Here is a 16,288-nt window from a genome sequence, read left to right on the forward strand (position 1 = left end):
TGCTCAGACGTGAGTCCCTTGCTCACTTTGCCACTGGATTCAAGCAAGCCGGGCTGAAGACGGCTGGAATGCCAGAAACCGGTCCTCGGAAGCTTGTTTCCGGTCCGGGGAAGACATTGCTTGGCAGTTCGGGCTGGACTGTTCCCATGAGGCACAGGGTCAGACTGATTTGCATATAGCCATGTCTGAACTGGGGTGGCAGAGTGGGCTTAAGAACGGTGATGGATTAAACCCAGATCTTTTGACTGGGTGTGAGTGTTTGATTGATTCAGATGCTCCGTCCATCACCACCCCCTTTTGTACCGCTTTTGGCCGCCATAAGTGTGGCAGGGTATGCTCAGACGTGAGTCCCTTGCTCACTTTGCCACTGGATTCAAGCAAGCCGGGCTGAAGACGGCTGGAATGCAAGAAACCGGTCCTCGGAAGCTTGTTTCCGGTCCAGGGAAGACATGGCTTGGCAGTTCGGGCTGGACTGTTCCCATGAGGCACAGGGTCAGACTGATTTGCATTTAGCCAGGTCTGAACTGGGATGGCAGAGTGGGCTAAAGAACGGTGATGGATTAAACCCAGATCTTTTGACTGGGTGTGAGTGTTTGATTGATTCAGATGCTCCCTCCATCACCACCCCCTTTTGTACTGCATATCTTTTGCCACTCCGGCTGGCCATTCAAACTGACACAACTGACTGATCACTCAGCTGGGGCAAGGTCGTGTAATCACCCCTTGCTTAGATATAGTATTCCTATGTCTAACCTTATATCTAGACACATATACACCTATAAGTCACTCCTATGGCAGGCCTTAACAATCCTGAAGGCAGAGTGCTTGGTTTTATGTGAGATGGTGCTCTAGCATGAGCTGAGCCTGTCTGCTAGCTGTTCTAGGATATTGCCATACCATATACTCTTAAGTGCATTATGAGCCTCGCGGTTAAATGCTAACTCTAGTTTGGCTTTATCAAAACATGTCGTGTAAGGTGTCATACACTTTGGAATACTACCCCCTCACCAGTCCTGGCAACGGGGGGTAGCATTCCACCCTTCTAGAGGGAGAAGACATGTTACTTCCATTAATCCCTTTTAAAGTTAACCAGAGCCTCAGCATCACAAAATGGACGCTGCTGCCACAGACACAAGTCTGACCTCCTGCTGCTGGGAGTCCTTCCAGTGAGGGAGGCTTGGACAATAGGTTTCCTGTCACAGGGAGGTGCTAGCACCACCCCAGACAGGCTATAGTGTATTGGGGCAGGGAGGGCTGAATGAAAAGAAACACTGCCTGGGGCACACAAGGTGTCCCATGCATAGTCCAGTTCAAACCGGTGCTGGGGCACTCCAGCCCCAGCTCTGGCGCAAAACTGGACAAAGGGAAAGGGGTGTAACCACCCCCTTCCTGGGTCCCACCCATAGGAGGGACCTAGCAGGTAATCCAGCCCCCAGATTTGGTATAAAAGCAGGAGCTGAGCCCAAGACTTTAGATTTATCCTTGCTGAAACTCTGAAACGAAACTCTGGACCTTCGACATCCTACTCGACGTAGAAGACTGAAGAATCTCCCTTGTGGTCAAGGAGTGACCACCCTGTGCAAGCAGGCACCATCAAGCACTCAACAGTTTGCTTTGTCGTTGCTCCCGCCGGAGCCCGAACACAGAGCCTGACAAGACCCAGACTTCCAGACTTCCTTCAGCCCGATCCACAGCCACAGCAAAGCTGAGACCCGTGGAGGCAATGAGATATATGGGACCGGCCATCTTGGAAAGCCAGCAAAACGCTTTCCGTGCAATTTCTGAGGCACCCTCAAAGTTGTGCATTGGGGATTGAGAAGCCCCAGCCCTGAGCATCCACTGCACCAAAGCTCACCTCTCCACACTCACCGAGTGCTGTGTGGGGCCCTTGTGCATTTTCCTGCTTAGCGCGTCTGTTTGGCCACTTGCCCGTTGGCTAGTGGCCTCTGTGACGACGAAATCCGAAATCTACAATGCTGTTCTGGTTGCTCCAGACTGGCCCTTGCTTCCCTGCGAAGGAGAAGCCCCTCAGTGCTTGCTGGCCTGAGTAAGAAGCCCTCTTCGAATCCTGCGTGGGTTGCCTTTGCCAAGGCTTGTTGACTCCAATCCGGAAGCCGACACCGGCGATAGCGAGAGCCTTTATGGGACAGTCCGTGCCCAACTTGTGGTTGTCATCGACACCTCCTGGTCCACGTGGCAGCAGAGACAAGCTTCATGACATCACCTGATTGCTTCCCGACATCGCCTGGTTCCTTCCTGGTTCCATCCTGGTCACTGGCTAGTGACCTAGACTCTGTCCCCTCTGCTTTCAGGTACTCTTCATCCTTGATCCGCCCTTGGATCCAACCGGACTCTTCTCTCCTGGTCGCCTGCAGCATCTTTTCTCCAAGGCTCCATAGAACTCCACGACGAAACCCAACACACTTTGGGACCTATGCACCCGCTTCCTGTGGGTGAGGTAACGTGAGTACTGCGGTGCTCCTGTGAAGAATAACTCTCCTAGTGTCCTAGTTTCAAGTGGTTAGTTTCTAGTCCAGTCGGAATACTCCTAAACCTTTAACTTTCTAACTTTACGCACCCATTGACTTCTATGTGTGCACGCGTGTGCATTTAGACTCTGCACCCGCATCCCGTGGGCCTCCTGCTTCCTAACTGCTGTTAGTCCAGTATAGCCCCAGCGATTCCCAAGGCCCTAGGCATTCCAACTGTTCGTGACGTGGTTCTTATACCACTATTTTAGTATATGGTTTAGCGGGCCACTTGGGCCTATCCATATTGTGCAACTTATTGTATGTTATAACAATAAAACCCTCTGGAAAAACAAGCTTCATGAATACAAAGCTGCGATTGTTGAGAGCAAATCGGCCTACTATTGCTCCACCATAGTTAACGCAGCTAATAGCTCTAAAAGCATATTCCAGATCCTAGAGAATCTCTTACACCCTGACTGTGCCAAGAAAACTATCCCCCCATCTCAGACCCTCTGTGACAATCTCGCTCAGTTCTTCCTGGACAAAATCAAGACCATCATTAATAACCTGGCAACCCAACCATCCCAAAACACTCTAACCTCCCCAGCAGCTGGTTCCACCAACCTTTATCCCAGTTTAGTATGTCCTCCCAGGGAAAGTCTCCTGGCTTTTCCCCAGATCCCCGAAGCAGAATTCGAGAGACTGGCACTGGGCATCACCTCCGGGTCGCCTCTTGACCCATTGCCCCCGAAAATCTGGAAAGCATGTGGGAACGAGCTATTCCGCACCCTTCGGAGGATTTGTAATCAATCTCTCCGCAGTGGACTAGTTCCCAACCCCTGGAAGCAAGCTCTCATCACCCCGCTACTGAAAAAACCATCTCTGAATCCAGAATGCCTTTCCAACTTCCGCCCCATATCACTTCTGCCCTTTCCGGCGAAAGTGGTGGAACGATGGGTCAGCACTTGCCTGTCAACTCACCTCGAGCAGAATCACGTTCTGGACGACTTCCAATTCGGATTTCGTCCAGTCCATGGCACCGAAACAGCAGTACTTACTGCCATGGAAGAACTTCGAGTGCGGGCAGACAGGGGCCAAGCTGTGGCCTTGATCCTTCTGGACCTGTCTGCCGCATTCGATACTGTCAACCACGTGATCCTGCTTGAGAGGTTGAGAGAGGCTGGGGTTGACGGCACAGCCCTGCTCTGGTTCCACTCTTATCTTAGAGATAGGAAACAGGCTGTATCTCTCCCCCCTTTTCAATCTGTCTTCTCCCCAGTCCCCCACGGTGTACCCCAGGGTTCTTCTATCAGTCCGATCCTTTTTAATGTTTACTTAAAACCACTGGTCACTCTAATCAAATCCCACAATATGACTACAGTAAACTATGCAGACGACACCCAGCTCATCTTCTCTTGGGAGGGGGAAGACTCTATTACCTTAGAAGCCTTCCACGACTGCCTGAGAGACACTGCCTGCTGGCTACACCATAATTCTCTCCAATTCAATTCCTCTAAAACCGAGGTTCTGTTCTATCCTGCGAGCCGAATTCCTCGCCTTCTACCTGCAGAGTTCTGGCCCCCGGAAAACCAAGATAATCCGCTACCTGTTACTAGTGTTCGCAACTTGGGCGTCATGCTGAATAACAAACTGAGCATGGAAACACAGGTAACAAGAATAGTCGCCACCTGCTCGGCCCTTATGCGCTCATTGCGTAAAATCCTGCCACTACTACCACCTCCTGCCCGAGCACTGATAGTCAGGTGTACTATCTTGAGTCGCCTTGACTACTGCAATGCCCTCCTGCTCGACTCTCCCGCGGTACTGCTGGACAGACTCCAACGAGTCCAGTCGGCAGCAGCCAAACTGGCCCTTGGATGGACCAGGAGATCCTCGGCCACTGCTGCTTTAGCCGAGCTACATTGGCTCCCCTTGAAGCAACGTATCGCCTTCAAGTCCCTCTGCCTGGTCTTCAAGGCATTACACGGATCAGGACCTAGACCCCTACAACTAATGTTTATGTGGTATACACCAACCAGAACGTTGCGATCCGCGACCGCCCGCCTTGTAACAGTACCCAGATTTAAGAAAGCCAGGATCGGGGGAAGATCGTTCAGAGTGGCGGCTGCAAAGCTCTGGAACAGTCTGCCTGCCGACATTCGTCAAACCTCTCAGCTCCTGCCTTTCCGGAAACGAATAAAAACTTGGCTCTTACCCTAGCTCTCCCCCTCCACTATCACCCCCCTACTTCAACTCCCTCCGCTTCTAACTCAGGAGTAAGCTTCTCAGCGCCAGGATACCTGCCAGGTGACAGCCGCGCTCTATAAATGTTTTAAATAAAAATAAATAAATATTAAGTTACTTGTTATGCGCTTGTGCTTCTGTTCTCATAAAGAGATCAGAGGATTGATTTAGAAATAAATACATATATATTTTGAATATATAACCTGTGTGGTGTCCTTTCATTTGGTATTAAAAGGATTGCATATGGTAAAACAGCTGGCTTCACATGCCCTCTTGAGTTTAGCCTAAGACTGCTTTTGTCCATGCTACCCCTAGGATAGCTGGTCTATAAGGTTGACTTTACAACCATCACCATAAGGGTTGTTTGGACTGGTGCAAGGTGCTCACTAGAATAGTGCACATCATATACCAGGCCAACTTCTCACACTCCTGGTACTATCTGTGGGCCAATATCTACAAGGAGAGAGATTGTGCTGTTCCTCTATAGAGCGTACAGGGAGAGTCGCAAGAGACTAGGTCCCACTTTATCGAGGAAGGATATAGGTGGGGATCCATAGGTTGGATCTTAATGCCCTCACACACCCTTAAAGGTGTCATGCTTCATCATATGGGCTGCTCCTCGTTGGGTCGTGGTGCAATACCCAGCGGGCTCCCTAAATAGCGGCACTTTTTTTGAGATCTTCTATCCAACTGCCGTTTGGTGAAGTGCTGGTGTGGGGCCAGAACTATTAATGTGATGAAGTGATTAAAAAAGGATTCGGAGTACCTAGAAGGACAACTTTATTCTGGGGATCTCCTATCCTTGCTAAAAACAGTGTACAATTGAAAAAAGCGCCGTACCACAGTCGGAGGGGCGCACGTCTACAGGCAAACACCAGGACGGAGAAGAGGCAAAGAAAATAACACTGGAAGACATTATGAAGGCGCTCTCGAGCGTCCAAACTACAGTTGGCTCCATTTCCACCGACAATTCGTAGATCTTCACAAGATGGCGGACAGAGTGAAGGAGGTAGAGATAGTAACAAAATTGTTAGTAGCGGACGCATCGGACCTGCAAATAGCTGTCTCCCAACTCCAAAAAGAAAACAGACTGCTTGCAGAGAAGCTTGATGATCAGGAAGGGCGCGCAGGAGGCTATAATGTGCGTATAATTGGCATTCCGGAGACAGAGGGCAAGCAAGCAATGGATTTATACGTGGAGGAACTGATACAAACAAGGCTGCAACCCAAGGGGCTCTCTAACTTCCTTTCCGTGGAGCGGGCACACAGGGTGCCCGGCGGCAGGCACCCCCGAGACCGGTACTTGCAAAATTGTTCAACTACAATGATAGGGACACGATTCTACAGGCCGCAAGGGTCTCTCCTCCTATTCGACTGCAAAATTCTACAATAACCTTTTTCCCTGACTACACGGTAGCGGTCTCCAGACGCAGGAGAAGCTTCCTAGAAGTCAAGAAGCTCCTTAGGACGCAGGAAATACCCTATTCCATGCTATTTCCTGCAAGACTTCGTGTGGTAGCTGATGGCCGAACGTGGTTCTTCGATACACCGGAGGCGGCGCAGGACTTGATCGAGGGGCGGCGGCCTGTGGAGAAACCTCATCGTGGGAGCAGACCACACCGCCGGCGTGAAAAGGAGGACGACCCGGGAACGCAAGATGCAAGACACTTGGAATTAGAGCAAGCACCAAGCCATGAGGAGGAGTAAACAACAGAGCGATGCTGTCAACACTTCCAAGACTACCAGCAGACAGTACAATCATACAGAAAGAGAAATTGTTAGTATTGCTGTCTGCTTCTTTGTTTTTGTCTGGTTAGTATGGTCTTTCAGGGCCTGTATGACTGAACTGGCAGCTGTGTGTCTTCTGCAACGATATGTCTGGATACTGCTGAGAGATGATAAACTTTGTCTTTGTGATATATGTCTGCACACACTACACAGGACTCTAATCATTCTATGACCCAACCGACCCCGAGGACCCGGCTGACTATGTTGACCTGGAATGTACGGGGCCTGGGGGATGAGGTGAAAAGAAGCTTGGTGCTGCAATATTTAAAACGATGCGCACCTACGGTAGCCCTTCTGCAAGAAACGCACCTGATGGGATCTACTTGCAGGGCCATGGACAGGTGGGGTTATAAAATGGTGGCCCATGCCAAATTTTCCTCTGGGTCCAGAGGGGTGGGTGTCTTAATAAAAAAGAACTTCCCACTTATAATACATCAGACGCGGATTGATGATCAGGGCCGCTTCGCAGCCGTTACTTGCCAATGGGAGGGGACTTTGTTTAATTTCGTCTCTGTGTACATCCCCCCGTCTTTGCATGCCACGGCACACTCGGCGCTTACGGCGTTCCTACTTGCATTACCGGTGGCGGTGATGGTGTTAGGGGGCGACTTTAATGATATCGTGGATGGTACGCTGGATAGGTACCCCATAAAACTGACGACACCACACAACCATCGTATGACGGGACTCATGGACGCCTTAGGGCTTGCAGACTCATGGAGATACAGACACCCCACTACCAGACAATACACATTCCACTCCGCGGTCCACAACTTTCTCACACGTATAGATTACTTTTTGGTAACAGCAGACGGACTGGGTGGAATAGATAAGGTAGATATCCGCCACAGGGGTATATCCGATCATTCACCAATATTGCTCACCTACACGCGCCATCTGACACTCCGGCGCCGTGTGTTCCCCATCCATCCTAGCTACTTACAAGTACCTGAGGTCTTGAGGGGTATCTTAAGCACTACTACAAATTTCTTCCAGGAAAACCTAGGGTCTGTAGATTCCCCTAGTACCCTTTGGGAAGCCTACAAAGTGGTGACTCGTGGTCAAGCTATAGCATTAATTACTGGCCATAAACGAAACAAACGGGCTGAACTCGATCAGGCGGAAGAGGATTTGACGGAAGAAACGGCTATACATGCAACCAGCCCGACACCTCAGGCCGAATATGTGGCCTACCAAAAGGAGGCGGTCCTAGATAGACTCCAGGCCACGAGACACAGGGCATGAGCTGGGTATGAGCTGGGAGATAAGGCGGGAAAAATGCTAGCCTCGCTAGACAAAAAGTCGAAAGCAGGGAGGGTTATTGCAGAACTGCGTGCCTCTGATGGCTCCCTGCTGACGGCCCCTGGAGATATCGTAGATACGCTGGCTGATCACTTCGAGACAGTATATGCCTCCTGTACTGCGATCACAGTTGAGGAAGCACACGGCTACATAAAGGATCTCGCAATGCCACGGCTTACACCGGAGGTGGCGCTGCTACTGGAGGCTGACCTCACAGTCGAGGAAGTAGAGATAGCCATTGGCTCCCTGGCGTCAGGCAAGGCTGTGGGCCCCAACGGCTTCCCAGTCGAACTATATAAACGCACCGCTCAGGTGACAGCTCCCTTCCTTCTGAGTATGTTCCACGATAGTCTCCAGGTGGGTGAACTACCCCGTGACGAACAGTTGGCCACAATTGTGGCCATCCATAAACCTGGCAAACCGCCAACAGATTGTAACTCGTACCGGCCGATTTCACTAATTAACGCCGAACCCAAGATTTTAGCCAAACTGCTGGCGATGCGACTGACTCCACATCTTGCGTCCCTGGTAGGTCCCGACCAATCAGGGTTCATGCCCCACTGCAGTACGGCTCTTAACTTGAGGCGACTCCACGCGGTGCTGGGTCGCCGGTCTTGTATTCAAGAACCTGCGGTTATCCTCTCCCTTGACGCCAGTATGGCGTTCAATACGATGAAATGGCCGTTCCTGTTTGCTGTGCTACAACACTTGGGATTCGGACCCAAGCTCAGCGCCTGGATCCGCTTACTTTACAACAACCCGTTGGCGCATGTAGCGGCCAATGGGCACATGTCCAGGGATTTCCCACTGGCGCGAGGCACACGACAGGGATGCTCGTTGTCCCCCCTGTTGTTCGCGCTGATACTAGAACCGCTCGCAGCATGGCTCAGATGGGAGCCCTCTATCAGAGGACTCCAATGGACTGACACCTGGGAGTACCGCATATCCCTATATGCGGACAACATACTTTTATATCTCACCGCCCCTAGAAAATCCATCCTGGAGTTGCTGAATGTTTGCGAGAAGTTTGGTAGGGTGTCCAGATACAGGATAAACTGGTCCAAGTCAGTCCTGCACGTTCTGGTTGGCCCGCCTCCGCGACTGCCTGCGGACTGCCCGCTGCGTGTCACTAATGATGCTTTTAAGTATCCGGGTATTTATGCAACATCTGATTCCACTGAGTTCTATAACAAAAATCTAATGCCCCAATTGAACCGCTTCAAACGTGATGTGGCGGTGTGGCGCCACCTCCCCCTAACGCTGTTGGGAAGGGCAGCGCTCTATAAAATGATGGCACTTCCGCGCTTCCTCTATGTCCTCGAAAACCCTCCATTCTTGGTCCCACAAACCTATTTTAAGACAATAGCAGCGGAGGTCACCAGCTTACTGTGGGGGAATAAACCAGCGCGGATTGCGCAGGACAAACTTGTGCGTAGCTGGTACGATGGGGGGATAGCACTCCCGAACTTGCAGCTGTACTACTGGGCGGTGCACCTTAAGTTAATAAATCATTGGTTACACACCCCACAGGACGAGCAGGTGTATCAGGCGGACAGGCACAATCTGGAAGAAAGAGGCCTGATGGCTAATCTCTATCGGCGCCGAAAATCTCCGGGGCTGATTGGACCCACCGAACACACAATACATATTTGGTATCAGGTGCATACGTGACTGAAATGTGCAGGGTTAATCACGCAGATGACGCGGCTGTGGGATTCCCAACAGTTGGGCTTCCTCCGCAGGAGTAAAGGCTTCCAAAACTGGGACAATATTGGCCTATCAGTGGTGGGGGATCTTTGGAAAAAGGGAATGGTGGTTGACTTTTAGCATCTTCAAACACAATATGGCTTGGCGCAGACGGAGAAATTCAGGTATTTGCAAATCCGTCATGCGCTTCACACAGTCATACCATCGGGCACTCCACTACAGGAAGCCAATCCACTGGAAGATAGGCTCCTGACGGAACACATGACAGATAAGGCGACCTCCCTAACGTACTGTAAATGGATCAATAATTTGCCAGACCCCACATCCAAGCTGAGACAGACCTGGTCCCAGGAGGTGGGTGACTTTGATGATTCGGAGTGGCAGGAAGCCCTGTCCTCGCCCTGTGAGACGGCGATCCCGTCCAGACTCCGATTGGTCCAACTCAAAGTATTGCACCAGGACTGCCTATTGAATGTATGGGAAGCAAATGACTTTAACCATCAGGAACAGGATTGGGCTATGCTTGGTATGATGATGGTGAAGCGGAATATTGCTATGTTGTGGGGGTCAGGAACTTTGCCTACGCTTCGCAAGTGGTGTAAAGATATGGGCGTGGCAATGGTAGCAGAAAAGGCGGTCTTTATACATCGTGGATGCCCACAAAAGTGGGAAAAGGTCTGGGGGGCCTTGAATAAGTTTAGAGGAGACATTTGCGAACCACCAGAACTTGATGGAGATACTTTTGCCTTGTGGTGAAGCCCTTGTATTGTGGATGGCGGGGGGGAACGGGTTGTGGGTGCGGGTCTGAATTAGAGATATCTGGATATGTTACACTGATTTACTATCCCCTGATATATATGTGACTGCAGACAAAGATGAATACTGTTTTGTATATGTATGCCCTGAATTGTGCCTAAATAAAAACCTTTTTTAAAAAAAACAGTGTACAAGGCTCACACGCCGCTATCTGTGGGCCGCCTCAAGCGGTTTGGTGTTGGAAGAGTTTTATTGACCCAATACTGGTCATGTATCATGCCTGAATGGGGGACACAGAGAACTCAGGATTACAAAGGCGGACAACACAAGGTTGTCCTTGTCCCCCTTCTCTTTGCATGCTATAAAGATTCCCTGATCTGGAAGATCGATGCCTACAGAAGCACAAGTTACTTACCTTCGGTAACGATATATCTGTAAGAAACAGTAGTTAGTATTAGATTCCTTACCTTAGAATATCCCCAGGTGTCAGACTGAATCCGGAATTTTTTTGTGTAGCAGTACCCATGCACGTCGGTAGGCGTCGTCCGCGGTTCTGCGTCCGTTGTTTGCGTCGTAGGCGCCTTGATGACGTCGTCAGAGTACTTAGACGCTGCCCTCGCGCGCTGACGTCCGTTCTTATACACAGCTTTTCTGCGCCAGAAAACGCAGAGCCATGATAAAAACCAACACTGGTGCCATGAAACTAGGGCCCTGAAAGGGATGACCTTAACACTAGATATCGGTTCGCAGAACGGGGAGGATGGGTGGGTCAGTAAGGAATCTAATACTAACTACTGTTTCTTACAGATATATCGTTACCGAAGGTAAGTAACTTGTGCATCCAAAAGAAACAGGTTAGTATTAGATGTCTTACCTTAGAATAGATACCCCAGCAATACCAACCCCGGTGGTGAGTCTGCGAACCAATAATTACAACATAAAGTCCTGGAGAACGGAACGGCCAAAGAAGCCATCTCTCCGGACTTGGTTGTCCAGGCAGTAGTGTCTTGCGAACGTGTGCAGCGATGCCCAACTAGCTGCCTGACAGAAGTCCTGCAAGGGGACTCCCCGGCCCTGGGCAGTAGTAGCCGCCGTGGCCCGAGTGGAATGGGCCCGCAGCCCAACAGGAGGCTCCTTTTTAGCCAAGGAGTAGCATGCCTTGATGCACAACACGACCCACCAAGAGATGGTCCGTTTGTGCACCGCCCGTCCCTTCTTCGCGCCCACGTAACCAACAAAGAGTTGGTCATCCACCCGGACCTGGCGCGTGCGATCAAGGTAGAAGGAGAGCGCACATTTTGGGTCCAGATGGTGGAGCCTCTCTTCCTCTTTTGAGGGATGCGGAGGCGGAAAGAAGGTGGGCAAGGTGATAGACTGCCCGATGTGGAAGGCTGTGCCTACCTTGGGCAGGAAAGGGGGCTTGTGTACGCAACACAACCTTGTCCGGATGGACAGAAAGGAAAGGAGGTTTGGAAGAAAGAGCCTGGAGCTCACTCACTCTCCTGGCAGAGGTGATGGCAACCAGGAATGCAGTCTTAAGGGTAAGAAGACGAAGAGGACAGTTATGAAGTGGCTCGAAGGGAGCGCACATCAAAAAGGTAAGAGCAAGGTTCAAGTCCCACTGAGGCATCATGAAGGGAACAGGAGGGAACATATGAGTGATGCCCTTCAAAAACCTATTTACAACCGGGAACTTGAACAAAGAGGGCTGATCAGGGAGCCTTAAGAAGGCGAAAATGGCAGAAAGATAGCCCTTAAGAGTGCCCAGAGCAGAGCCCTGCTGGGCAAGAGAGAGAAGAAAGAGGAAAACCTCTGAAAGGGGGGCAGAGAGAGGATCCACAACCTTTGCTGTGCACTATGCCACACATTTGTTCCACCTGCAGACATATACCGATTTTGTGGAGGGACGCCTGGCCGCAACTGTCACCGCTTAATCTCCACGCATGGAGGTGGAGGCTGGACACGTTCGGGTGGAGGACCGTCCCCTGCTGCTGCGACAGAAGGTCCTCCTGAAGAGGCAGACGAATAGGGGGATCGACTGACATGCTGAGTAGCTCGGGATACCAGTATTTTCGTGCCCAGTCCGGAGCCACAAGGATAACTTGGGCCCGGTCGCGCCTGATCTTCCTCAGCACTCTGGGCAGAAGTGGTATAGGAGGAAAGGCGTACAACAGACCGCAGCTCCACTCACGATGAAAAGCGTCTCCGAGCGAGTGCCTCCTTGGAAATTCCAACGCGCAGAACTGATGACATTACGCGTTCTCTTCTGAGGCGAATAGATCTAACCAAGGCTCTCCCCACTGCTGAAAGAGGCCTTGCACCACGTCCGAGTTCAAACGCCATTCGTGATCCATCATGTACCATCATGCACCGACAGCTGAGTTCCTCCGCCCAGGCGTTCAGAGAACCTGCCAGGCGTAGAGCCTCCTGGCAGAGGGTCCACGACCCCACCCCGCCCTGTTTGTTGCATTACCTCATGGTGGTGGTGTTGTCCCTGAACACCTGCACTACACTCCCCCGGACAGAGGGGAGGAATGCCTTCAGTGCAAGCCGGATCGCCCGCAGCTCCAGAAGGTTGATGTGGAGCCGGGACTCCGCCGGAGACCAGAGGCCTCTGATCTCCGCCTCTCCCATGTGGCCACCCCAGCCCTGGAGAGACGCGTCTGTCACAACTACGTGCTCCAGTTGGGGAAGGGAGAGGGATCTGCCGCTGACCCAATCGCGGTCCTCGAGCCACCACTGCAACTGTCTTGCAGTGACCTACAAGATCAAGGCATGGTCGGACAAATTGCCCTGATGCTGGGCTCACTGAAACTTCAGGTCCCACTGCAGAGCCCGCATCCGCCACCTGGCGTGATGCACTAGAAGGATGCAGGAGGCCGTCAGCCCCAGAAGCCGCAGCGTCAACCTGACCGAGACTCGGGATAACGGCTAAAAGATCGGAATCAGAGCATAAATATCCTGAACCCGCTGTTCGGGAGGATAAACCCAAACCTGCGCCGAGTCTAGAACCCCTCCGATGAAAAGGAGCTGCTGAGAGGGGCACAGGTGCGACTTCGGCACATTGATGGAGAACCCCAGCTGGTGCAGGAGGTCGGCCATAGTCTGGAGGTGGCTGACGACTGTCTGGGGCGAGCCCGCCTTCAACAACCAGTCGCCAAGGTAGGAGAAGACTGAAACCCCTAACCTGCGCAGATGAGCTGCGACCACCGCCATCACTTTCGTGAACACCCGTGGGGCGCTGGTAAGGCCGAAGGGGAGCACGGTAAACTGAAAGTGCTTATGGCCTACTGTGAACCGCAGGTAATGCCGGTGGGCCGGCAGGATGGGGATGTGGAAGTACGCATCCTGCAAGTCCAACACTACCATCCAGTCTCCTGGGTCCAGGGCAGCTAAGACCTGAGCCAGAGTCAGCATCTTGAACTTCCTCTTGCGGAGGAAGCCGTTGACATTCCTGAGGTCCAAGATAGGGCATAGGCCCCCTTTGCTCTTCTTGGGAACCAGAAAGTAGTGGAAGTAGCAACCACACCCTACTTCTGGCCCAGGAACGCGCTCGATGGGCCTGAAAGCTTGGACTAGGAGGGCTGTGAGGCGGATGCTGCGGGGGTGGATGTGGACTGGCCTCGCCGCTGTCCCCGGGCACCGCCATGGCGGTTACCACGCCCGCCGATGCGCTGAATGTTAGTCTGCATCCCCTGGCTGGCAGGACGTGAGGGGGTACCCCTTCCGGTGCCACGAAAGGAGCGAAAGGCAGTCTGCTGCTGACGCGGAGCCGACAGGCCCAAGGACTTGGCCATAGCCCAGGAATCCTTAAAGCGTTCCAGCGAATGATCTGCCTTGCCACCAAAGAGATGGCTGCCATCAAATGACATGTCCATGATGGTGTTCTGGACATCGGAGGAAAAGTTAGCGGACCTCAACCAGGTGTGGCGGCGAACCGCAACCGTCGTGGACATCGCTCTGCCCAGTGAGTCCGTAGTATCCAGCCCACATCGGATGGAATACCGTGCCGCATCCCTACCCTCCATGAGGGCTTGAGCAGGTTTCGCCCGGGCCCCTTCCAGACACTCAGGCAGCACAGCCGCAACCGTATCCCACAGAGAGTGGGTATAACGGCCCAAGAGGCACGCGGTGTTCACTGACCGCAGTCCGCAACTAAGGGACGAGAACAGTTTCTTCCCAAACTGTTCGTACCTCTTGGATTCCCGATCTGGGGGAGCAGTCGGGAATGCGGATTGGGAAGTAGAGGCCTGGATAACCAGGCTCTCGGGGGTGTGGTGGGAGGACAGGAATCTAGGGTCACCCGGAGCTGGGCGATGGCACCTGGCGACGTGCCTACCTACAGGAGGACCTGTAGCGGGCCTGGACCAAGTGCCCAACAGGACGTCCATGAAAGCCTCATTAACGGCAGCAATGGCTCCGGAGAGCCAGCCTGCGGTCTAAGGACCTCAGTGAGGATATTAGGCCTCACAGTAGCGACGGGGAGCGTAATCGTCAAGGCTTTAGCTGCCCTCATCAGCACCACACTATAAGCTGCCCCTTCCTCCATAGCCACGGTAGGAGGGGAGACAAAACCAGTGTCAGGGGAGGTGTCCAGACCACTGGCCTAGCTCCTCTGTCCAGTCCTGATAAGACTGACACTCATGTGCCAGAGGCTCCTCAGACCCCTCCCAACCCTCCTCGTACTCCATGTCCTGGTAGGCAAGGTGAAAGGATGGAGCCGGATCATAGAAGAACAAGTCTTCGGCCGGCGCCGAATGCGGCGTCGAGCGACCCCGCTCCGGCGCCGGATCCGGACCGAAGGAGGGATCGGGGACGACGTCGTCCGGAGACACCCTGGTGGTCGGCGCTGGTGGAGGGGTCGTGAGGTCGAACAGCGGCGACCCGGATCCGACGGGGCCTGGTGGCGTCGGGACCAAAGTCAACGATGGTGCCGGGGCCGAAGCACCCGACCGCGCCGGGACCGAAGCCACCGGCCTGCCAAGGCCCCTAGTCGGGATCGCGGGGCCAAAGGCGCGCCGACAACCTGCGATGGAGGGAAATGAGTGCTCGTGGCCAAGAGGAAATCACGAATCTCCTCCGGTGTCGCATTAAGCCCAGGGACCATCGGGTGTGGGGCTGGCTGCGATGACAGCGGCTCCGGCGGAGCCACGTGGGCGGTGTCGCCGAAACCCCCGGCCGCATCGCGCGAGCATCGGGGAAGTCAAAAGAGCGGTGTCGCTGCTTCGACTTCTTGTGCCTCTTACCTGAGGACTTGGAGCCCGACGAGTGGTGACGAATTGACAAGCTGTGATGACTCCGGCCCCGCGACCGGTCCAACGACCTGCTCCTGGACCGGGATCTTGAACGGCGCGGGGCCGACTCCCGGAACTCGAGGCGCTTACAGGACCGCTCCCGCCTAGCCTTCGACGTAAAGGCCTGGCAGTCGAGGCACGACTTGTCATCGTGGTCGAGCCCCTGGCAATGTAGGCACCGGCGATGGGGGTCGGTAAGCGATATCAATCGATCGCAGTCAGAGCAGGGCTTGAACCCGGGCATCTCTACCGGCACCTACGAAAAAGTTAGTCAAAAAGTGACTAAGGGTACCACTTATTCCGGATCTGCGCTTTGCTGGCACGGAAAAAAGAGGAACTGATGTCGGCGCGCGAGGGCGGCGTCTAAGTACTCCGACGACGTCATCACGGCACCTACGACGCCGACAACGGACGCGGAGCCTCGGACGACGCCTACCGACGCGCATGTGTACTGCTACGCAAAAAATTCCGAATCCAGTATGACGCCTGGGGATATTCTAAGGTAAGGAATCTAATACTAACCTGTTTCTTTCAGATACATTATACCAATGTTTTTCCAAGGGCGAGAAACCAAAATCTTGGGCTATGCCGATGATCTGGCGGTAGTTGTGAGAAGTTGGCCTGGTATATGATGTTCACTATTCTAGTGAACACCTTGCACCAGTCCAACCCTTATGGTGATGGTTGTAAGTCAACCGTATAGACCAGCTATCCTAGAGGTAGCGT

General features: G+C 52.9%; 1 protein-coding gene across 3 annotated transcripts in view; it reads right to left on the reverse strand.

Moving 5' to 3' along the window:
• The window catches only part of DNAH17 (dynein axonemal heavy chain 17), a 12,633,448-nt gene that overhangs the window by 9,514,195 nt on the left and 3,102,965 nt on the right, over positions 1-16,288 (reverse strand). The window lies entirely within an intron of this gene.

This window comes from Lissotriton helveticus, chromosome 7 (assembly GCF_964261635.1).
Source record: "Lissotriton helveticus chromosome 7, aLisHel1.1, whole genome shotgun sequence".
Taxonomy (NCBI): Eukaryota; Metazoa; Chordata; class Amphibia; order Caudata; family Salamandridae; genus Lissotriton; species Lissotriton helveticus.